At 36.7% G+C, this 24,932-nt stretch overlaps 1 protein-coding gene across 5 annotated transcripts in view; it reads left to right on the top strand.

Moving 5' to 3' along the window:
• The window catches only part of CHST9 (carbohydrate sulfotransferase 9), an 88,450-nt gene that overhangs the window by 13,416 nt on the left and 50,102 nt on the right, over window positions 1-24,932 (top strand). Inside the window, exons 1-2 of one of the 5 annotated variants that reach the window (XM_083880948.1) lie at window positions 17,986-18,254; window positions 23,178-23,257. The exons of the other annotated variants lie outside the window; for them this stretch is intronic. The gene's annotated coding sequence lies outside the window, so the exon portion shown is untranslated. Of the gene's footprint in view, window positions 1-17,985; window positions 18,255-23,177; window positions 23,258-24,932 lie in introns of those variants that run through there. 5 annotated transcript variants of the gene reach the window in all.

Here is a 24,932-nt window from a genome sequence, read left to right as displayed (position 1 = left end):
AATGAGGCTGTTCTAATGAGTCTGGGTGTGCTTAGGTTTTACCCTTCTGGTTGAAATATGCTGTGTTTTCTGTGTGAAATGTTTCTGTTTCTTTCTTGTGGATTGTTTTGGTGGAGTTTTTTTGAGGGGGAGTCTTTGTTGTGGAGGGTTTTTTGTTGTTTTTTTGGGGTTTGGTGGTTTTTTGTTGTTGTTGTTGTTTTGGGGTTTGCTTTTTTTTTTTTCTTTTTTTAATTTGCCTCATTATTGGACTGAAGCACAAAAGAAAGAAGATTCAATAGGAACTATAAATGCTGCTTGGTGAACAATTACACAGGTACTGAAATCCCAGAAATGCTACAAAATTTTTTAGGTCAATTTCTCCATGTAACATAGAATTCCCTTCAAAATTTGAATTGTAGTTACCCCTGGAGAGCTTTTGGCTTGATATTGAAACGCTTATGAATTGGGGCATCCTCCTTCCTGGAAAGGCTGAGTAATAGTAACACTGTTTTCAAAAGATTCTTTTGAATTGGATACAAAATATGTAATAGATGCTCTTCGTACTGTTTTCCAGTTAGTCAGACCCTCAGAGCAGAGTATCTGGCTGGTGTTTGGAAATGTGATTTTACAGAGTCCTCAGCAGTCATTCTTTCTGTCAAGTAGCTATGCTTTTTCTTTATTCAACATCATATATGAGTTTTATTTTGTTTTCTAACTTTTGTTAAATTTTCAGACAGATGTGCCCTCATCGAGTGGTTAGTTTTCAGTTATTGTCCAACACTGTTGCTGCTTTTGATAACATTCAGTTCATGGCACTTCTTCAGTCCCAAAAAATCCTTTCCTTAAGACCTTGTCATTCAGGCAGTACAGCCCTGCAGTCTTGTCTCTTCTGGGCATAGACTCTATGATGCAGTACCATTTAAGAGAAATATATAGTCTTACAAAGAAAGAAGGGTGGAGAGGTATTTTTCACCTGGAAAATCATAATTTAGATGTAACAGTAGAAAAAATTGAGATTGCAGAATCATCTAGGTTGGAAAAGACCTATAAGATCATCAAGTTCAACCTTTGAGTAATAACCACATTATCAGCTAAACCATAGCATTAAGTGCCATGTCCAATCTTTCTTGAACACCTCCAAGGTTATGACTTCATTACCTCCCTGGGCAGTCCGTTCCAATTCTAAAATACACTTTCCATGAAGAAATTCTTCCTGATGCCCAACCTGAATGCCCCTGGTACAGCTTGTGGCCATGTCCTCTAATTCTGTCCCTGGTTACCTGGGAGAGGAGCTCAATCTCCATCTCCTACAGCCTCCTTTCAGGGAGTTGTAGAGGGTGATAAGGTCTCCCCTGAGCCTCCTTTTCTCCAGGATAAACAAACCCAGCTCCCTCAGTTGCTCGTCATATGATCTATTATCTAGGAATGATGATGAAAAAATGAATGTTTCTCTTTTCCCTGCTTGTTCCATTTTCCTTACGTGCACTGCACATTTCAGAAGAGCAAGTGGTTGCTGCTGGAATATATTTAAGGCTGCTTACCTCTGTGTCTGATGTTGAACTGCTTTGATATGTCACTTGATTGCAAACAGTCCTGTTAAAACATGTGATGTGGTCTCTGCAAAATTCCAAGGAAAAGTTTTGGTTTCTTACTGGAATTAAATTAGAAATTCTGATGTTTGTTTTAAGGGTGTATATATATATATAGGTATGCATATATATATATATTTATTTAAAGGATCCCCTTTATTTTCCTTCTTTTTGTAGAGTTGAGATTGTTGGTAGGAGAAATATTTTAGATGGAAACCTATCTTCTAACCACAGTCAGCTGCTGGGATACATGGAGATGAGTTTATATGGGAGAATATTTTTGGTATTCACACTTTAGAGCCTTTGTTTCTGTCTTTTCCATTTTACTCATTTGGTTTTACTGTAAACAGGTTATTGCTATTAATTTGGGATATTTCTGGATCATCTTGCAATGTGTGAAACAAGCATTTAAAGATCAGGAGGGTAAAAGGTTATGAGTAATGGGAGCCATTTTAGTGTACAAGGAGTTAATGTCTGAGAGGTGATGTGTATGATTTAGCTGGAAAAAAAACACGATTTATGTCAAGGAGCAAAAGGTTCAAGGAAGAAGAGAAGTGCCTTTAACTTTTTTTTTTTTAATGGCTTTATTTTTCATTCTGTTTTATTTTTAAAGGTAATCATTAGTTCATGGCAACATGAATATTAGCTGGGTTTTCAAGTTTGGGTCCCTACTTCTTCAGACAAGTAGCTCACCTTTCGTATTTTTTTTTTAAATTTATATTAATAGCATATTCAAAGAAAAAGCATGTTTCTACATTCTACAGTATTCCTGTGCAAGACATTTCCTATCTGTCAGTTTGAAACTGGAAAGATGCACGACACATCAGCATACAGTGTTTTTCTTTGCAGCTCCTTCCACCCTAAGCCTTGTGGCTATATATGTGGGAGTGAATGTTACTGTCTTCAGCCACAAAGAAAAAAGAGCTAGCTAGGTTCTATCAAATGCTATGTTTAAACAACAAAATCTAAAATAAACAAACAAGCAAGCCCCTTCCAAAACTCCCAAGTTTGCTCATTTCTGTTGAAAGTCAAGGTCAATAATCAAATCAGCCTAAAAATTCTGCTTTTTGTAAAGCAGTAAATATTCATTTCTCAAGAAAACTGAAAAATATGCTGTATTTTAAGTATTGCCCTATATATGCATGAAACTGTTCCCAGGCGTGTATGAGCCTCACTTGATGTAAAGTGATGGGGAATAGAATATCACACGCATCCATTGGCTTTGGATTTCTTTTGGCTTGATCTTGATTTAGTGAAGATGTGCAGCAGCAGCAGCATCCTGTACTGCTTGGAAAGCCATACTTGGCTGCGAGTGCAACCTAGAAAATATTATTCCCTACAGTGATTCTTTAGGAACTCTCACTCCCCCCAGTCCCACTCATATCACCAAAAATGATTGTTTCCTTATCACTTGAGAGCCTCTTCATGGTTACAACATCCTAGAATATCATTGACCTCTATTACACCTGTGTGAAGCCTGTGTGCTAGAAGTACAATTTGTCCCTCACAGCTTTGTTCTTTCAAATGATTTTGTTTATATTGACCACTCAGCTTTCTATCACACAATCCTGCCAGGAACTCACAGCACATAGCTTTGGCAAAATCAGGCTGAGTAGACACGAATTTTGTCTCTTGGCATCATCTACAAAGGAAAATGACATGAGTTATCAAAATATTTGGGGAATGAGAGACATATTTCTCTTTTATTTTTCTGGAGAATGGTAATAATGATTTTTGTATTTACAGTTCCATAATATTCTAATTAAAAACAAGCAAACAAACAAAGACTTGGTCACTGTTACACTTTTCCAAATAAGCAATGACTTCTTTTTGACTGGTGGAGTTTATTGGGTGGGTGGTTGGTTGGTTGGTTGGCTGGGATTTGTTTTGTTGTTGTTCAGAGATGCTGGAGCACAGAAGGTCCTAGAACGTCAGTGGTGGGCTACAGTGTTGAGTCAATGATTGCAAGGAGTTCAGTTGCCATGGACAGAAACTCCTATAAACCAAGCAGACAATGAAGGGGGAAGGAGGGGAGGAGCTCTTAGGGAAGTCATTGGCTTTGGAAAATTGACTTTCTTAAGTAACAGTGATAGCACAGCAAAACTTGTCTCTTAGCAAGGAAATTCATTGCCCTAGAACATAACAGATGATGGCCTAACAGCCACAAATTTTGACATGCACATGAGGGAATATCTTCTGCCTATCACAGACACTGGGTAACATCCAGGAAAGTAACTGAGGGTCAGCAGCCCAAGGTTGAGAATAATCAGAACCAATATTAAATTTCATTATGGGTAAGTGCCAGGTGAAAGATGAGGTGTTGACTGACTTTATATTTAATGTGATTGGGATGGAGCAGGTCATTTCAGTACTAATTACGGTCCAGCAATAGAAGAATGTGCCCATCTTTGTGTAAGGACATAGATGAAGGAAGAAGCTGTTAAAGGTCTGCAATATTTTCTGTGACAGGTGTGTTATAATCTAGGCCTAATGCAAGCATGCACTAAGGATCAGTTCAAGTGAATTTGGGATTGTTTAGAGTCACGTTGTTGGGCCCTGGGTGTGGGCATATTGCCTCTCAGTAAATTGTATGCAAAAGAAATGAGGGTTTGGAGGTGTTTGGTTTTGATTATGGTTAGCTAGGGAGATGTGGTGCATGAGTTCTGCTAGCTGCAGCTGGAAACATTCTGTTGCATTAAACAGGAAAGTATCAGTGCCTGATGCTTTGCCATTCATCCACAAAATAGCTCTGTTAAGAAAAGAAAATATGTCTAACAGGAAATAATAAGTATAGCAAACGTTTTTTGCAAAGACAGTTTTGATTATACTTTATATTTTTGCTTAAATATTTTAAAAGAGCTATTTCCTGGGAGGAGTGAGAAACAGTTGTTCTGGAATTGTTTCCATACCCCCATAATGTTTCTGTTGTTCAGAGATGTGTGTCATGAGAGGTTACTTCGACTTTGGCCTTACAACAGTGGCAGAGAAGGAGAAGCTTTAGTTAGCAAAGGCTTAATATAACTGGGTAAATAGAATTTCACTTTCTAGTCTACTCATCTGTGCAAAATCATTTTTTTTTATTCCTGGAAGAACACTTAGTGGCAAAATAATGCAGTGGAACATGTTGCAATACTGTTAGTGCATTAAAAACAAAATATACTACAGTATATTTCACAGTACAGTTTTTGAATTAATTCTGGCAATACAAATTAGGAAAATACATAGATGCAGTAATTTTATTTTTGTTTTTCTTTGGTTTTGGCTCTTTCTTGCCCTCATTAAAGAGTTATGCATGCACAGTATGCCTTGTCCACTACTGAGAACTAAAGGGATACCATCTGTTGATACAGGTCATAGTATTTGAATTGTGTGTAAAATGCAGCCTGTTATTTTAAACATTATGCATATAATTCATTAAATGTCATTGCTTTAAGATGATTCTGTACTTGCAGTCAAGAATTATGGAGCACTTTCCAGAAAGCACTTCTGTTCTTGATGTTCGGCCACAGAATCTAGACTTTTCATGAACTTCAGCTTGATTTATAAACTATTTGGAAATGCTCAAGCCAAGTAGCTCTACAGAAGTATTGTTAATAGAGGTGACATATATTTGTTTTCCTTAGAAACTGAAATTTCTGTGAGAGTGTCAGATTCTCAAATTCTCTAACCTTTTCTGCCTACCAGCAGTCCTCAAAGAGGTCATCAAATATGTAAAATTCTGACACTGGTGAAGAACCAAATCTGTCATGTTCTGTGATGGGAGGGAAAGAAGTGGCTCAGGCAGGATGGTAGAAGGACAGGAATTTCCTTGGCTGTGTTTTTATCAATTTTACTCTTTTGCTGTGGGAGCTGCTGAGTTATTAATACAATGTTAAAGTCCATTTGATATTAATAATCTCCTAATCACTAAAGAAATTACTTATAGGATCAGAATCATTAGAGTGAGAGTAGGCTGGTTTGCCCCAATTAAATTATATCCAATGAAGCAACAAACTGTAAAAAAATACAGATTTCTTTTTCCCAATAATTATTTGATGAGTTTTCTTCTTCCTTTGTGTGATTGTATGCTAAGGATTTGCTATTGCAGCCTGATGGCAGGTAGTAGACAATGAAAAACATCTCAAAAAAAAAAACCAAAACAACCAAAAACCTGGCTTTACTCCTGGATTTCAAATTACTTTCATGGGATGGGGGCCAACACAAAGTATATGTGAAATATAACAAATAATATGGAATTTGGGGATTTTTTTCTTTTAATTTCCTTTATCCTCTTACAGATGGCAAAATTAATTTCACTCTACTTCTTTTCTGTTACAATCTTTCCACTTCAGTGTGCCTACTTTGGAGAGGAACAGGCGGATGAGACTGGGCTTACGTAGACTGAGGTAGTTGCAGTGAAGTATAAATACTTCATGATTTATTTAACCTGTGAGCAGAAATTTCTTTCTGGTAGAATTAATCTGCAAATAGCTGAGGTGTGCTACCACTTAAGTTATGATTGATCATGCAATATAACAAAACCCTATTGGCATCAGGTTTAGGACTGATGTACGTGTAAATGTAATGCAGATAAAGCTGCCAGATGCTGTGACTGACAGGTGGCTTCAAGGTATTCTTGGCAAGAAGACTCAGCCTTGACTCTCCAGCTAATAAAGTGTGCATATTGGACAGCTTGTATTAATATTCTGTAAATCAAACACAGTTGAATGACAGTTGGGAAGCACTTTAAGGGAAGTGCAGTCTTTGATGACCAGTGCACGCACAAATTAATAACTGACTTACGGGAAAGTTAGAAGTTAATCTTGGTATTTTAAATGAGCTAATCCATGTGGACTAGTATCCAGTTAAGGCAATCATATTAATTACTTGGAGGAGGTCAGATGTTTATTTACAAAACTTTGCTGTCCTTTCAGCTTTCATTTGGGGCTGAGGACCAGGTATTTCACCTGGGTCAGAGGGCTGCCAGAAAGTCTACCTCTAGAGCTGGTAGCACAAGATCATTTTGGTTTTGTCTCTCCATAAGGGCCAAAGACCACAGGAAGGATCAAAACCATTTTTTCATTGTGTTCAATGTGTTTCTTGAAGCTGACACATTCACTAACGAATGTGCTTTGCTACTGTTTATCCCCTGAAGTAAGCCTTAGAAAAACAAGAGCAATTGAAAAAAAAAGGGTAGAGAAAAGCAAATGGTTTCTGGATGATAGGAAAGGAGGGTAGACCATAGATTGTTTAATTCTGACTTCTGTTTTGACTTTTGTTACAAGAAACCTGCTAAACTTACTTTATATTATTACATATTTTTTTGTACATGTTTATGTTTTTCATTATTATGTTTTACTTTTCTCATTTTACTGCTTGGAAGTTCCTATCACTAAATTATTTTTGTCCTTTAACTATGCTGTTTCTCGCATATCAATCATTAGTTAAACTCTCTATCATAAAATCGTTCTCTGGTTGCCATCTAAAGAAAGCTGTCGTCACACAATCAGCCATTCATTACGAATATCCTGGCCACCACTGTGGTTTTGCCTTGAAAAAACTTCTGACATTTCAGGTTTTTCCAGAACTCTGGTTCCTGCTGATAATTCTTTTCTTGTCCTCCAAATATCTGGGAACAGCTAACGTGGCTGCAGTGTGTAGAAGTTTAAATGGGTGGACTTGTAGGAATAGTTTCTCATTTTATGTGCAATTTAAGAGTATCTTCCTCATGTTAAGATAGCACTTTGCCAAAACAATCTGTGCTTCAGAGAATCAATACAATTAATAAAGATTTTGTGTGTGTGAGGAATACTGAAGTTTGACCAATTGAAAGTATCCAAGTGTCCCTGCTTTTTTTTTTTTTCCTAAATATTCTTTTTCTTTGGCTTTTGATGCATTCCTCTGATGTGATACAGCACTTGCACAACAGTGTTTGTGGCATAGAGGTTTCAGGTAGTTCTATTGCTACAGACAGTCAAATTTTCAATAAATAGCCATAAAACTGAGCAAATAGTTATGTTTGCATTTGATGCAATGCCAAATACTGTATTATCAAAAATGTTCACTTGAAGCTGTACCTATCTAGTAGTGTTTTCCCATTACTAATAAAGCAAAATATTTGTTGTGGGGGAGCAAGGCCTAATCTTATGTCTAAACATCCAAAGTAACAGTAAACATTTGTATGTGGAGGCCTTGTAATGGTGTAATGCTGTGAGCTGGGGAACGAGGAATGGTGGAGAGGAGGGCAGGCAGAGCCCGAAGAGGAGCTACAAGAGTTTTGGTGGTGTGACATTCAACAAGCTGAGACCAGGAAAAAAAACCCAAATCACACTGTTCTGGGTTTTCTTTTCTGAATAGGAGGACAGTGTAATCAAGTGGACCGTGAATACATTTTTGAATGAGGAATGATTATAGGATCTAATGACTTAGTCTTAGAATGCCGTGAATACCAGTGAGTAGAGGCATTCAGACTGGCAGAGACCTGAAAGCTGTAAGTTTCCAAGGGAAATGCTACATGATCCAAGCAAGTATGGTAACAGGATGATCACCCTCTGTCACGTAGGACATGTCAGGTCACTTCTACCTTCAGGTAGCTCAAGCAGAGACTTAGGAATCCCATTTTCTGTGGCAGAGAAAGCGAAACAATAAATCAGGTCAGGTTCAAAGGTCTCTCAATCTTCGTATATTGTTTCTGCAAACAGTGCTTAGAGTAGACTATTACCTAGAGAAGCTTATACTAGTAGTTCAGAGAATTTTCTTTGCCTTTTGTGTTTTATAATTTAGAGGCCTTCTAGATTGGAGGTGTGTTCAGTAGTCCTGAATTATTCCTTCTTCCATCAGTTTGTACAGTGTTGTCTTAACTGATGCCTTTCCTCTGAGATTCCTCTGATGAGAAATCCAGCTAGAATACTGAAATCCACTGGTAGCATTTTCCCATTATTCTGTTTAGTTCTATGGAAATATTCTCCAGAGTGTGTTACCATTGGATCACTAAAAAATAATTTTCCACTTCCTGTCCCTGTAAGAACGTTATTTACTGATCATAAAATTTAAAAAGTAACAAGTGACTAATGGATGAATGGCTCAGCAGAATATCTTGGCTGGTTTTTTATATTTTTGGTACTTTTCTGTGCTTCTCTTTATCAGAAACTAAGCAGGAATGATTGATAGTATCCCTTCAGCTTTGTACCTATCAAAGTGTTAGTAGTAAATTGAAGAATGTTTTTTGGTTGGTTGGTTGGTTGGTTGGGGTTTTTTTGGGGTTTTTTTTGTGGTTTTTTTTTTTTTTTTTTTGGAAGAGGAAAGGAGATATCTATTTAACTTATGTACTTATGACTGTTCTGGGATTGACTTCGCACATGTGTAAATAAACTGTCTTTCAAGAGAAGTTTTGATAAGAGAAGATCAGAGATCCAATAAATGTTTAAGGGGAGAGGGCTTTAGGTATTAAAGACTTTCTTCATAAGACAAAGTTTAGCATTTTTTAAAAATGAGTAACTAGCAAACTCACTTCTCTGCCAGTCAGGTCAGCAACATGATTGAAATTATTAGTTTTATATTAGATGTATATTTTCTCCATACCTGTGAAAACGCATGCATCTCTTAGTGCCTAAGACTGAGAGGAAGAGAAATAAGTAAGGATTTCTGCTTTTTTTTGTATAAAGCATCAAATGTTCCAAATGCCACATTTACTTAATGTTACTTGTGCAGTGATTAGAAATGGAGCTGACAGTCTGAGTTGGGCAAAACGTTTGCTGGGTAAGGATAGCAAATAGAATTGTGTGATAGCTTGGGGTTTTTATCACTATCTAGAATGAAATGTTAGCGTATCAATCAGCTGCAACACCTTTGGGAGCAGAATAACGATTTAGCAGTGTTTGTGAAGCCACTGCCATGGCCCTGTGGATTGCTTAGAGGAACTAACCTGCTGCCATTCCATCTCAGAAGAGCTGTCTGTCATTAGCAGGTATAGGTGTGCCAGTTCACTTCTGCAGCTTAGAGAAGCTGAGCAGCTGACAGCAGCTGAGGGTGTTCTACCCATGAAACCACTGCCTAAACTTCAGCAGACAAAAATTCAATTTTCTTGTCTTAGTCGACAATTAATGGGGAAAGTGGCTGTGCTGTCAAGTGCTCACTGTTGAATGATTTTTCTCAGCTGAGACAGATGCATGAATGGAAAAATAACTTTACTAATTTCAAGCAATTTAGCTCTAATGACTTTTTAAAAGCCCCACAAGCTAGGTGGTCCAAAGAAAGGCTCTAGGAGAAGTTATGTAAACACTAAATAGATGCAATTACCTACATTTGCTTTCATATAAAAAATAGCTTATTTTCCTGGCAAGACTTTATTGTAGAAAAAAAATGAAAAATGAATTAGAAAAGACATTTTAAATAATTTTAAGGCTATGATATTTTTTTTATCCCAGAAGAATAATGATTAAATAGCTTAAAGTTGAGTTAACTTGAAAACCTTCAGAATGATTTTCAGTGGAAATTATAACTTTATCAAAGTAGAAACTAAATACAAATAAAAAAAATAAGGCTATTTCTTGTTTATTTAAAAAAAAAAACCCAATAAAATTAGAAATTATTATATTTAATATTTGACTTAACTTTTTAAGGAACTTTTTGATTCAAAGAGGTACATGATATATAGCTTAAGTACAGTGTCCTGTTTATATTGGATGAAAAAAATAGAATGTCAGACATTCCTTCAGAAGAGTAATAGAGGTTTTTCCTGGCTGTAACAAAGGCTCCTTGAACTCATGCTGATATATTGGAGATGCATTATAGATTACTGAGAAGGCAAATGATAATGTATCACTTAATTTATTTGACAAATGTACTTTCTTTAATTAGCTACAGTACTTCATAGACTATTAGCAAATATTTTGCAGTCTGTCCTTTAAAGAATGATTTCTCATAAAGAGATCTTGCAACATCAATCGATTAAGTCTTGATTTGAGATGAAATGTCCTCAGAATTTTGTGAGCAAAGTCTGCCTCTGCAGTTTCTTGAAGCATGAGTTGGAGACTTTGATGTAGAAATAATTTTTTTCCATCCTTTATTAAATCTATGAGGGTTTTATTTTAATTCTGCAAAGTTATATTTTCTAATAGAAATTGTACTGTCTTGTGTGGACCTGTTAGATAGAGATCACATTCCATTTTAATTCAATTCCTGAAAGCTAGCATTCTGTCACATAATCTCCAAAGCATATCTAATCAAACATTTTAAAGTTTTCCAAAAGTAATATAAGCCATATGACTCTGTTATTCCTTTATTTCATACATTTGTTGTTTGGAGGAACCTTGTCTTTGTAACAAAATATATCCTCCTTCAAGAGTAAACTTTCTAAGAGGAAGAACTCATCAAGAAGTCTATTTTTGGTCACCATCCAGTTAGGAGGTTCAATAATGTGTATTTCAGGCTGCTGAATCTCTGCCAAAGTTCAGATATTTTGTTTGTTTAAAAACACAAGTGTAGCTGCTGCCTAAACACGTGGCAACTGTTCTGAGGGTGAGTTCTAGCCTGATGGTTTCTGTCAAGCAGCCTGTCCTAGTGGGCACTATGCTGAAACGGTGAAGGCTCACTGTTGAATATAAAACTCCATTTGAGAAGATACAGAGCATCATGCCTTCTCTACGTGCAATGCAATAGGAGGAGAAAGTGACATACATATGCACTTGCTTCTCAGGGCCACGGTGACAAGCAGTAGATGGGGCTGCAGGTTTATGCACGCTTCACACTTTTTTGCCTGACAGTAAAAATGCCAGTATGAATTTGACTCCTCTCTTGCTTAACTTGCAAAATGTCAGTCAGTAGCTGCAGTGGTTTATGGAAATGAGGGTAATGTCAACTTACTTCAGTGTTATGCTTTTCATGCTTTAAGCAAAAAAGACCACTTCCACAGCTCACTTTTAGTTTGAAAAGTTTGTGGTATTTTAGATTTGAGCAATAACTCATTGTAACATTTCCCATGTGATACAGAACATGACATGGCTGTTGCCATCAAAATATTTTTGATGATTGCTTTTGGCCCTGGATTATAGAATTCCAAAGTTAGTGACTTTTGATGACCGAATAAATAGTTCTCTAGTAGATAGCACTCCTCTTCCTGCTCAGGTATGTGCTGTTACTCCTACAGGTTTTACATTTTTTGATGGACCTTTGCTGTATTACTTTAGCCTTAAACATTATTCTTGTGGAGTCATTTAACCCTGTTAAACCATAATGGTGGTACATGAATAAGGGAGAAGGTTTGTGTTAGTCTAAGGGAATTTATGTAAGGCTTTGTAAATTATGTATGGAGATTCATCAAAGAAGATGTTAAAAATATTTCAGTTCTGAGTTTGCATCTTAAGCCTTGGTATGTGAATCATGAAATAAAAGAGAAAAAAGAAGACAAGATGTGTAGTAGGGCATTGAAAGAGAAATGTTGGGGTTGGTAGGCTGATCTTCCTGACCAGTGTGGTTAGTGCAGAGTGGTTATCGTCCTTTTTGTTCTGCAAGATAACTTCAGTTCTCAGACTTTACTGTGGTGTAGTGTCAATGGGGCTGGACTCACACACTGGTTTAGATTAAGGTTTGGGCAGAGAGCTCATAATATTTGTTATTTGGAGTGTAGGCAGACTGGGAAGAGCATGAACATTTGTCTGGATGAAGCTAAAAATGAGTGGTGAGCAGGCAGGTAAAGGTGGAGGTGTGCGACTGGTTTCAACAGGGCTCTCTTTTTTTTAATGTTTACAATTACAAATCCATTCTAAATATCCTTTTCTGACCATCTACTATGGAGTCACAATCTTTCCACACATTAAAAAGAAAGCCTGGAAAGAGGCTAGTTTCCACTGCCTAAAATTAGCCTTGAGAATACCCCTTTAGAGGTACTAGAAGTTTGTGTTCTCTCTCTATAAACTTTTTTAAGAGGGTGTGTGAAAGAAATCTAGCCAAGAATAGAAAGGGGTTTCATATTGCTAGGCTATATAAAACTGCAAAGGTTTGCCAGGTTCTTCTGTGGTTCTTGAGCTTAGTTAACCCTCTGTATGTTGTGTAGTTCTGTCCTGGTATAACCCCAGACAGAAACCAAACACCACACAGCCCACTCCACCCCACAGCAGGATAAGGGAGAGAATCGGAGAAGCAGAAGTGGGAAAACTCAAGGGTTGAGATAAAGACACTTTAATGGGCCAGAAAAGGAAGAAAATAATAATACTGATGAAAGAAATAGAATATGCAGAACAAGGGATGCCCTATGTGATTTCTCGCACCCCTGCTGACTGATGTCCAGAGAGTTCCTGTGCAGTGGCCCCCAGCCAGCTTTCCCCTTGGTTTATGTATGACACCATGTGGTATGGAATATCCCTTTGGCCCAGTGTCCTGGCTGTGTCTTCTACCAACTTCTGCCCTTGCAGCCTTCTTGCTGTAAGAGCATGAGAAGCTGAGAAGTCCTTGCCTTAGTATAAACACTCCTTAGCAACAACTGAAAACACCATTATTTTAACAACATCATTCTCATACTAAATCCAAAACACAGCAATGTACCAGTCTCTAGGAAGAAAGCTAACTCCATCCCAGCAGCAACTAAGGCAAGTTTTAGTGAACATTTTAAGATCCTTCTGAAAAAGCAGTTCAGGTGCTGATCAACAAAGTGCAGATAAATTCTGTGAATGTAGGAGAAAAATAATGGAAAAAAGACCTGCCGCATAAAATGCTGCAAGTAGAAGTCTTATATGGTGTGCTGCACCCTCTTTCAGCCATTATATATTGAGGAAGTTTCCGTTTAATTGAGTTGAATGGCTTTTTCTTTGCATGTAATATACCTACCTGGTAAACAGGAAATTCAGACATTCATGGCATTGAACTCTTGCCTCCCTTTCCTGTTGGGACGAGGAGTGATCTCTTATTCAAGGTCCTAGATATGGTGGAAGATAACATGCTCTGTCTGAGTTTGCCAATGATTTCTTAAGAAAAGAATACAGAAAACTTATGCCCTAGTTCCCTCCCTTCAAAGCAGAGGTGATGCTAGGTCCTACTTTGAAGGCTTCTTCTGGTATTAGAATCCTGTGCTAACAGAGACATAGCATTTCAGGTTCAATGGAAGCTTGTATTGTGTTTGATGTGCTTTGAGACCCTTTCTTACAAAGGCAAGAGAACATTCCTTACAGAAAGATGAACGTTTCTGTATACCATTTCTTCTTAGTAACTCTGAAAATCCATATCACTATGAATTTAATCCCTGGATATAATTTTGCCACTCCTCAAGATTTATGCTCTTGTTTCAATGCTTACAAAATTCTTTTAACCAATTCATTTGTATTATCAAAATGTATTGTCTAGTCAGATAAAATGATTCTTTGTAAAAGACAGTGGTTACTGCATTCAGGTTTGGAAGCTCTGGTTGTAAAGCAGACAGGTGGTGTATAAAATCTAAACTCTAAAAATACTTCCCGATTTATCCCAGTTTAAGATCTATCACTTATCAGTCTGTCAGTATGAGTATTTAGTTTACTGCATTTAGAAGCCAAGTCTCTTCACTGTTTCAAATTTTCTGGGTCTGTGTGCTCTCTTATATTTGTCTTAATAAAGGAGAGTTTTAAAAAAAACAACACCCTCAACAAATATTGATTTAAAATATTAAGTAATATTGAATAGGTAATTAAAATAATAAATTAAACATCGAACAAAAAACTCGCATCTAATAAATTCACAATTTATAATTTTCAGTAAATACTATGTCAATATCTATAAGGCAGTTGTATACAACTTGAGTATTCACAAATTTAAAAGCCAAAAGAAGTTGAATTTATAGTTCAGTAACCATTTAAGCTAAAAATGTATACAAAGGTTAAAGTCCTGTATTTCAGCATCCATTCCCACCAAAGATGTGGTGGGAGATGTTTCAATGCTGTTTACGTTAAACGTATTAATGCTGATCCCAGTGGTCTAACCAAGAGTTGTTCCATAACCTTATGGATATATTCTTTTTTTCATATCAGAGATCTGTATTTTATGTTTACTTCTCAAGTTTAATGTTAATATTTAAACATTTTGCGTCTGGTATATTAAGAGTCCTTATAGAGTCAGAATCTTTCTGCATATAAATTTTTGCCATGTTCTATTTCCCTTTTTGTTGCCTCTCATAATCAAAAGCAAAGTAGATGTATTTTTGATGGGAGTTTTTTGAGCCTCGTATAAAGATTTATGGATTTGTTCATGTTTTCTACATTCTTGAGCTGTAAACTGCTCAATTGTATGAAAGATTGTTCTAAAGAGTGAAGTAAAGACAGTGGAAAAGGCAGTGTGAGAGATGGTTATTTGTGTTAACACATCAATTTGACATGACTACAGATACTTCTTATTATCAAGGAAATACCATCCCAAGACAAAATTGTAAATTTTCTGTGCAATATCCAAACTACCACCCATAATTCTTTGAGTATTCTTTTTATCTGGGCTTGACAGATTCACTGTTTCTTTTTGTTCTCTCATTTCTCTTGTAATCCCTCAGGCAGAAGGTTCTTTTCCTATAATTTTAATTCCAACAGCTATATATAATAAGGAGAAGGAACATATTGAGAACCAATAGGCACGAATAAATAAAGGAGAGCAAGTTAGCTTAAACGCATTAACTTCCTTTGCTTTTCTTATCTGCACCCAAGAGCCTCAAACTACCTCCTTTTTGGAGGTAATGTTGTAATGATTTATTGCTAGGATGTTCTTTTGTACCAAAAAGACTTAAAAAGCAAATGTTTACGAATAAGCTAAAGTAAAAAAGGAGTCCAGTTATAGCAATAATCAGAGTGGAGGGAAAAACTATGCTCTTATTAGTGGTCAAAGATACAAAGCATAGCTCTGTATGCATCCTTGTGTGCTGTCCAGAGTAATGTCATCATAAAGCCCTGGTTTGTTGCACAGGACAACTAATTCTGTCTTTAAATTAAAGGTAATGCACACACACATACATATATACACACGATACACACTATTGTTTTTTGCACTCTTCCTTGTCCGTTTGACCTGGATATGCAGTAAGATCTTAGGGTGCTGTGACCAGAGGATCTTTTTGGTAGTAGGTGAGAGATGGAAAACTTTATTCCAGCTTTTTTGCCTTTCTTTCCAGATCAGCTTGGATTTAGCACAATCTGTTCATGGTTTATTTTCTCTGCTCTGGTGCATCCATGACTTAAAACCACTCAGTGATTTGTTTTATTTTTACTATTTTTGTGTACAAGCGGTTATAGTTCATTATCTCGTCATGCTTACTGAAGGAGACTGTTTATTCCTTCTCAAGCATTAGATAGCTTCAACCATGTTTTTAACATTTTATTTTAAAAAATAGAATTTGTGAAGTATTGCAAGTGATGTAAGAGTTAGAGGCTGGCAGGCAGAAGTATGCTTTGTTCCTTTTGGCTGGTAATTGCAGGGTTTGTTCTCCCACACCCTTGTTTTATGTATGGAGCCTGCAGAAATGAATGTAAGATATTAAAAGATTTAACTTCTGGTAGTTTAATAGTTGGCTGGCTGACATGAAAAAACAGAGTACATTTTGCTCATAGGTGCTATGGAAATAATGAAGTGTAAAGTATTTTTGTGACTCCTTATAAAACCAAAGAGCAGAAAATGGAGATGTAGTTATCTGCAGATGCTTTGTTATATTGTACTGCCTTCTCCATGTGTTACTGAGTTTCTCTGCTCTCTTCATTGGAGCATAAATGTGAGGATATGTAGAAACAAAGCAATTATTCTTTATTCTTACTCTTTTTGTGTCTCTAAACATAAGTAATTTCTCCATTCAATACTATAGCATCTTAAAACTATGTAATTTGGGTAAAACTTCTTAGTAGTGAGTCAGACTTTCCAAGACAATTGAGATCTAAATCATCCTAAAAATCACGCCCATGTTTAAAAGGAACCTGAGAAGCAAAAGACAATGTAGTTCATGCTTGCCTATACATGGACATAAAGTTATTAGGTTGTTAAATTCCTAACTGGATGTTGAAACCTCAGAATACGAGTCTTCTCCTTTTTTTCCTTCAGAAGATGGCAGCACAGCCCTTTCCCTCTTTGGGGAACAGCTAAGCCATAGAAGAAAAGGTGGATTTCTTAAGGTTCTGTTAGTTGTTTTCTTTGTTTTATTGTTCTTCCCCTACATACCTGTAAGAATGTCTTCAACAGTATATAGGGGAGTAACTGTGTTGGAAAGCTTGCTTCTAATTTATATATACCATTTTAGAGTTGTATTTTTGCAGTACTTTATTTTTCAGGGCTGTTTTTTTTCCAAATTTCTGTGGGGTTTTTTGCTATAGCACCAGTGGAAACTCTCAGCTCTGAAAATTCTGTAGAAGATTATAGAAGTTTGTTGATAACACCTATTTACAACTGGCATATTTGATTTTCAGCAGAGTTTCAAACATTTCCTGATGGCAGGTATCAGCAACATAGAGGTTGGTTCTTGAAATTTGCTCTAAAAAGTACTTTTAATCAGACTGAGGCCTATTTTATTTTTTTTTTCACTTATTTGGTTCACAGATTGGTGGCTGCTATTATGGAAAAATTCCTAGAAAAGTTCAAAGTCTTTGCTCTTTATCCATTTTCGTTACTATTTATGAATTATAGAAATGCTACAGAGCAGTACTGAAAAAAATGGCTCTGAATCTGAAAATGTATGGAGAGAAGGAAATAATTGGGAGAAAAATAGCTGCGGCTATGACTAATTAGGTTAGTCATCAGTGCTACTTTAATAAACATTTTGAAGCTGTATAGTCCATGCTATGACCTTCATGTTTTACAGTTAACAATAATTGAAACTAAAGTGTGTTTCAAAGCATGTCTTAAAACTTGTATACTTATAGAGTACTGCAGAGATAAAAATCTTTTTTTCATTTATTTTTCCCTGTGGAAGAGTTCTGTTACAGCCCTCTGCCTGTTAATAACAAATATTTATGGGTTAGAATATAATCACCAGCTCAGACTGCAATTATTCTGGTATGAACTGCTGTACATGGCCATCAGAGCTCAGATGCCATATCTCAAGGCTAGATCTCCTGAGCCACTGGAATGGAGGTTTTTGGAATGGGAAATACAGAGGGATGCTGTCAGGTGGAACCAGAGTGGAATTCAAACGGAAGGAGTTTTCCAGATGGGGAGACATATTTCATGAAGGATGAAGATAACAAAGGTTAAGAAGGACAAACTGTATCTTAGATAACTCATTTTCAATTAAAGGTAGAAGAAAAGGAACACTCCTCTAACTTGGAGCATGCCAAGATATCTGGGTGTTGCTGTAAATGGGCATGGACTGTAGCTCTGGAAAATACACTGGTGGTGTTAGCTAAAATCTTATTTCTGTTACAGGAAACTGAGACTTCTTGAGATGCTGAGCTGCCTGCACAGACCTAGCAAGAGGTGTCGAGGCTCCTGTATATCCAAAGAAAGAGCAAAGGGAATGGATCTGAAGTGAACTATAGGAGAAATGAGAATATGTTAGACAAAGCCTACCCCACAAGGAAAGGGCTCATGTGTGAAGACTGAATGCATTGTTACAGGAAACAGAATTATGTTTGATTGGTTAAATGAGGACTATAAAGAGCAACAAAGGTGGAAAGATGTCTCCATGATGCCTGTGAAACAAAAGCTGTTCTTAGCCCTTAGGATAGAGCATGTTGCCATTTTTAGCTGAACAGCAAGAAGTTGAATGTCAGTTGTCAGGTGAGAAGGATGTCATAGAAATAAGGCATCATTACATGTGTGGAGAACCTCAATGCAGTAGGTGTTAGCACAGAATTGAGTCCTTGCAGGTAGGACACTAAATTGTAGAAGTGATCACTAAAAGTGCGTGCTCAGCATAGTGTTGTAAGCAGCTGAGTGTGGGAGTAAAAAGGTCTGGCTGTTAAAAATACAAGCAGTAGTAGGAAGATTACTCATTAATCCATTAATAATTCATCTTGTTAGGTGAAGTAGCAGGTGTGGTGTATTTAGGTTCTTAAAGAACTACCTGTTCATTAGGAAATTAATTTCAGTTAGCTTTAAATCACTCTCACATATACTTGATTGAGGCATACTTTTTTGAGAAGCCTCTGGACATAAGTTGAGCAGTTCTGGAGGGATATAGAACTTACCAGAATGTTCATGGGCTACAGAAGACTCCATGTGACACTGCCAACAGCTGGCAGTGGTCCCCATGGAGGGCATTGAAGGATGACAAGTTATCTTCTGGCTGGGGAGGAAACTATCTTCTACTTTCTCTCTATTGTATTTGGTCATGCTGAGGCTGCAGAAAATGTATCCAACTGAATCTGCCCTGCATGATTTAATTAGGGTGCCTTACATCAGGTTGCTACTCCACTGACAGTGATACTTCTTGACAAACCGTTGTTTCTTAGTTTCACAGCACCTGCTCTCAAGTGCTCGTGTCATCTCTGCCACCCTAATGTCTTACTGATAAAACAGCTCCCACAGTTGTAAGATGGCATGGTAGCAAAAATCCCTGAATTTAGGGAACAAGATAAAAAAATCTGCATACAGAATCTTAGGATTCCATTCTCCAAACTAGTAAATCCTTTGCAATAAAAGCTGAGTTTAGCTTTTCCCACAGAGGAAGGAGGGTGCTACTGAAGTGGTGGGGAGCAGCCTCTAACTTAACATTGTAAAACTTTAAAAAGTTTTACCCTGGATCCAGGCTGGTTGCCCTCTATACCAGCAAGAATTATTCTCTGGCTTTTTAAAGATCAGCTGACCTGTCCATGCATCTAGTGGGAAAAACAGAGGTGGCAATTCAGAACAGGAAGGCCAAGCCAAAAAATAAGATAAGATATCAAGTATTTTTCTCAAAGTGTGTGTGGAAACTCAGGAAAAGAGTATGAAATTAAATGGCAGGTCTGTTATCTATGCTGTAAGGATCTCACTCTGCAGTACAGAAGCATGGAATTTGTTCCTGTTACAAGAGTTGAGGGATCAGGGCATGTGGACAAGTACATTTCACACCATAAGTGTGGCAGTAGGGGTTATCAGAACACCAGGCACAGCACAATTTTAATTTTTTTTTTTCCTTCTGGTGAGATGTAATTGCCATAATGCATTTGTTGCCAGCTTCAAAACTAAAACGAGGTTTTACATTCACAACTATGCTTTTTAACTCTTACAAGTGGGATATTCTGTTACACTTTTTCTTTATAAAACTGCAATAAGCTAAAACTGAGGTTTTTTTGTAATTGTAGCTCATTTCAAGAAAGGATGTTTTGGTTTGGGGTTTTTTTTTAATTTCCCCACTCAGCTGAAATCTGAAGTAAAAGGTAAAAATAACTGGGGTAGCAATGTGGAGTTAGTACTAATACAAAGCATTATTAAAGCCGAACTACCAAGCCAGAACTCATAGTCTTGCAAACTTAGAGCAGTACCACATTTGTCCTGGGTGTTTTTCTCTCTCTCTGAAGAAGTGCGTGGTCTTCTAAATGAAGCTGAACTTTGTCTTCCTTGAATTAATTTTTTTAAACTGCTGCAGTGTCAGAACAATTTATTTGTAAGATTTTAGGCAAAATATATCTTCATTGAAGAAACAGCTGTCTGATACAACCCTTACCATAAAATCAGTGACAGAGGTACAGGTTCTGCATCTTGTGAGATATCAGCAGCACTAGCCTTGTCCTCATCATTGCCTGTTTGGCTTCATTTCAGCCTTCTCATAGGAAAACACAACTGCAATTAGGAATCTTAGACCAAAATTGGTGCTGGAAATGTACCTGCTGGCTTTTAGGTTTGTTTTGGACAACATTTTATTATATTTTTCCATAAAGACAAAATAGAATTAAATATTGATTGAAACAAATGCCTCTTAAGCTAACCAGTACATACTTCAAACCCTAATGCCATAGATGCAACTCTTGAAAAAAATCTCTACTTATGGACTTAAAAATCCCATGCTTAGTACTTCTGAAAATGCTGAAGGCAAACTTTACTATGCCTATAATGTAAGTGCAGAAATGAAAGTTAATTGGAAATAATGTCTCTAATAAAGGAAACTCTGGAAAAATCACTCTTCTATACTACAGCCATGTTTATACTCTTTTTTTGCTGACATATCAATGCACTGCAGTAATGCATTGCTGAAGTATTTTGCATCTGTTTTTCACATGAAGAATCAGGAATAGCATTGTTTGCAGTTGTTACTTGGAAAGCACCAAGGTAGCAGGAGTTAGAAAAGGAGTCCAGTGTCACTGCTGGTGTCTGAAAGTGATTTTTTGTTTCCTTAACTCTGTAAAGAGCGAAGACTACTTTCATTATTGCACCCATGTGTGTTTCTGCTGATAACCAGAATCCAAGCCAGGAATCTGTATTGAAAACTCTATAACACTGCTTACTGTCATTTTGTCAAAGTGCTATGCTAGCTTGCAGGTCAAAACTCAGAAAAAGGCTTATTTTCCTCAGAAACAGAAAGGATTTGCCAGTCTATACTGGCATTCAGAATTTTTGCATTTCAACAGAATGGATGGGTTAGGAAGTTATGAGGGACCACCATGCTGAGTGGGTGCTGCTGCTCATATGTTTTTAAGGGCTACAACCCAAATTTCCAAATGAGTGTGTGCACCAGATATTGATACTCTCAAAGTGAATGTTTTCCATCTTCAGTAATGGAAAGGGATCCTACAGAGAATTAAAATGAGTATCAGTATTCCAAAATACTTGGAAAGTCATTCAAGTATGTCCAGTTTTTTTTAGACAAGCCAGAGCAGAGTGGAAAGGAAACAATTTGGACTGTCTTGCTTTAGTTCCCTAATGTGATTAAAGCTGTAATATAGGCAAGGCCTTTTGCAGATTTTTAAATGAGATAGCTGGTTGTATAGACACCTTGAGAGAGTCAGAGAACTTCATCCTGCTGTCTTGGAGTAAAATTATATATGGCCATGTCTTTGCTAGAATTTTACCTCATGTTTTCCAATTCCGCTGAGTGACTGCTACTCACTAGGTTAAAAGAGCCATTTAAGTCACATCCCACTCTTGTGCTGCTCCATCTCTTGTTACACAGAACTTTGTAACATGTAATTTAAGCCCGTGTCAAGTCCTTGGGAACTCTTCCTAGATGTGGCAGATATGAATGGATATGAATCTTTATGCAGAGGTGTGAATATTCTCATAAGCTTGAACCAAAAGCCTTATAAATAATATCTTAATTTACATGGGCATATTTGGTATTTTTCTTTAAATTGTGCATCATTCATACATTTCTGTTTATTTCACTGAATATTAGCTAATGTTCTCATTGTAGAATTTTTTCTAATAAAGATATTGTAGTGGCTTTAAAGCTCTTCCAACAGCTATGAGGCTGAACACTAAACCTCAGTTTTAATTCTTATTGCGCATCAGTTATCTAAAAGTTTCATGTTAAAATGAAGCTCTACTGTGCAAACTGTACGCTATACTGGGGGTTTTTAAATTCTTTTTCTTGTTAATGCTATTCTGAGAGCCTTGATTTTATTTTATTTTTAAGCAGCTTCTGCAAGGTAGTTTTCTTGTCTCAGATCTGTGTGTTCCTCATGGCACTTTATAACAAAGAGAAACATTAAGCTTAAATGAACATCTCCAGGTAGCCTAGCAACAGGATATGATTAATAATACCTTTCACCTAACTGTATGCAGATAAATGTCTGAAAGTGAAAGCAAATTCAGAATTGGCTGGCCAGAGCCTGGCAGTGCAGTGAGAGAGAAAAGGTAATACGATAATATCTTGTGATCTCTTTTGAAAAAAGGAGAGAAAGTAAAAGATACATTTAGTGGGTTGTGTCTGCTATATGTAGTAAAATACAGAGCATAATGGATTTTTTTAATAACAATTGAATGGTGTACAAAGAAAAAGTATAAATGCCCTTGCTTCTCATTATTGGTTATCATCACTAATTCACCAGCCATGCTTTTTCATATGTGAGAGATCAGAAACAATCAGTAGTAATTACTGGGCCATCACAGCTAAAATAAAATGTAGTATAATTTAATATAGAATTAATGGCTTTATAGTACCATACCAAGGTTTTTAGGCCTGAAATGGACTCTAGTATTGAGTGCTGTACTTAAAAAATATACAAAACATTGGCTATGGTATTAATATACTTGCAGTTTTCTAGCAGAGAAAAAAAGGAGAAGCCGCAATGGATGTCTTGTCTTAAATGGCACTGCATTTTTTAGCTTTTCCTTGAAACTTCATGTGTGTATATATATACAAAAATAAGAGAACTCTGAATTTTATCTATACATATTTGGATGTTATACATTTATAAAATGTTGGAGACATTTACTTTTCAAGCACTCAGAAGGTGTTAGAATATGAGTTGGCCACATAAGCTTAATTCTTTCACATTTTGTATTCATTCAGTATAAAGAAGAGGCACTGTGGGAGTAGGGTGAATATGAGATTCATTGTATGCTCTTTTTGTAATAGTGGGAAATTGCTGTTTGTATAGGAATAAAATGGAGTAATGTAGCTGTGTGTTGAATGTGGAAGAACTAGTTATCTTGAGACAATCGCATGGACTGGCATAGTATCATAAACATTTGCCTTTAGAGAAGAAATAGCCTATTACAATGCAGAAGCACAGATTTCTGTCCTGTGCCTTAAAACCTGCTGAACCTGCTTTTTTTCAGTTTTCAAATCACTTAATTATACCGGTCATGCCCTGTCTCCTGTGTGAAATCCAAAGATGTTTATTCCCGTTCATCGGAAGGTATGTATTTATATTTGCTGCTCAGTGACAATGTGAGCCTTTCAGTGTGTTGCAGAAGTTTTAGGGGAGGGGCTGTGAAAGGATAGCTGCTGATTGTGCTCCTTGTAGCTCTCCTAATGCATTTTCATGGGTTAACATCCATCAGCAGTCATTCTGGTTTTCACTTATTTTTTCCTTTACACAGTCTAATTCTTTAGTGCCTGGTAGTATTCCAGGCTTTGTTGCCAAAACAGAGAGGGCAGATTTTTTGCATTTAATAGGCAATTCCCTGTTTTGTTCACAGCTGGTAGCCTACTGTTAAAGTGTGGTGGGTATTTTGATTTAGCAGGGATGTCTATTTAAGTCCAGACTTCTTTCAAAAGAAAATTGTTGCTTTTTTCTCTAACCACTGCCACCTGAATTTACTACACAAAGATCTTGGTGTAGGTGTGTTATGGCATTTTGGTAGCAGGGGATCTCTGACTCATCCATCTGAGGCTTGTCCCTCATTAGCTGAAATTCCCTCTTGCAATATCAGGCCTCAGTATCTAGCTTTGGCTAGAGCTGAGAGTGTTCTCCGTTGGAAAACTGCTTCTGTAAGATTCCCCTTGCCTCCTTTCACCTCAGCTGTCAACCGAATCAGTATCACCTGCTACATCTCCTCTTAACCCTTTGCGAATGCATCACTTAGTGTGATGACACGGACCTAAAGACATGCCTTTAGTTTTCTTTTTTTGTCTAAATAAGCACCAAACCCATCATTTTTGAGGGCTTTCTTAGAGAAATATCTCTAAGAAAGAGAGGTATTTCTCTAACATGTCTCTCTAGCATTAGTAGAAAGAATTCCTGGTCAGGGAAAAAAATGTCATCCTTATTCTTGAGATCCAAGACTCCTTCATTTGAAATCACTATAAGCTGTGCTACTGATTTACTGGAAATTTACCTGATGGTGCCCTTTATCTCTGGTTTTGCTGAATGAAATCTCTTAACTCTCTGCTTGCAGCCTATCCTAACTAACCGATTATGCAAACAGCTTTTGGTGCTTTTACTTCTTTAAAAGCGCATTCACAAAATGGTTCACAGAACTAGTTTGACTTGTATCTCGGGTAATTATTTTCTAAAAATTACAGCTTCTAATCAGTATAAGATATTCATGCAGCTATTTCTCAGCTTTGCTGACCTTCTAGGTTGAGTCAGCTGTGTTTGCTTAGGTCTTTTGCCCTTAAATACATTTTTTAGGGTTTTGGTTGAAAACCACACAGAAAGAAAAGAATGAAAATAAAATGCCCCTTTCTTCCTGCACGGCAGTTTTAGTGTACCATTTATTTAGCCAATGAATCACATTTTCAGCTCAAATAAGAGAGACTTTCATATGGAGTTCTGTAAACTTAAATGAGTTCAGAAGTGATTGTTTTCAGACAAACTTCATTTTCCAACCAGTCAATTTTAAGATGGAGTGTAAGTAACAAAACAGCTGTGCACAGCAATTTTCTAAATGCATAACATTTTGTTGTATAATGCAACAACTCTGAAACATAGTACATCTAAACAAGCAAAACAGTTCTGCAATTAAAAATTACTGTTGCTAAAAAAAGATATATAACTGCAGATTGACTAAAGCCAGATTTTAAAATTTTTATGTGCGGTTCTTCTCCGGAAGCTGTTGTATTGGTAAAGGTGGATAGAATAATGATAA

Source organism: Zosterops lateralis (genome assembly GCF_965231275.1).
Source record: "Zosterops lateralis genome assembly, chromosome: 1".
NCBI lineage: Eukaryota > Metazoa > Chordata > Aves > Passeriformes > Zosteropidae > Zosterops > Zosterops lateralis.
Note: the sequence above shows the minus strand (reverse complement) of the source record. Positions and strands in the feature narration are given on the sequence as shown.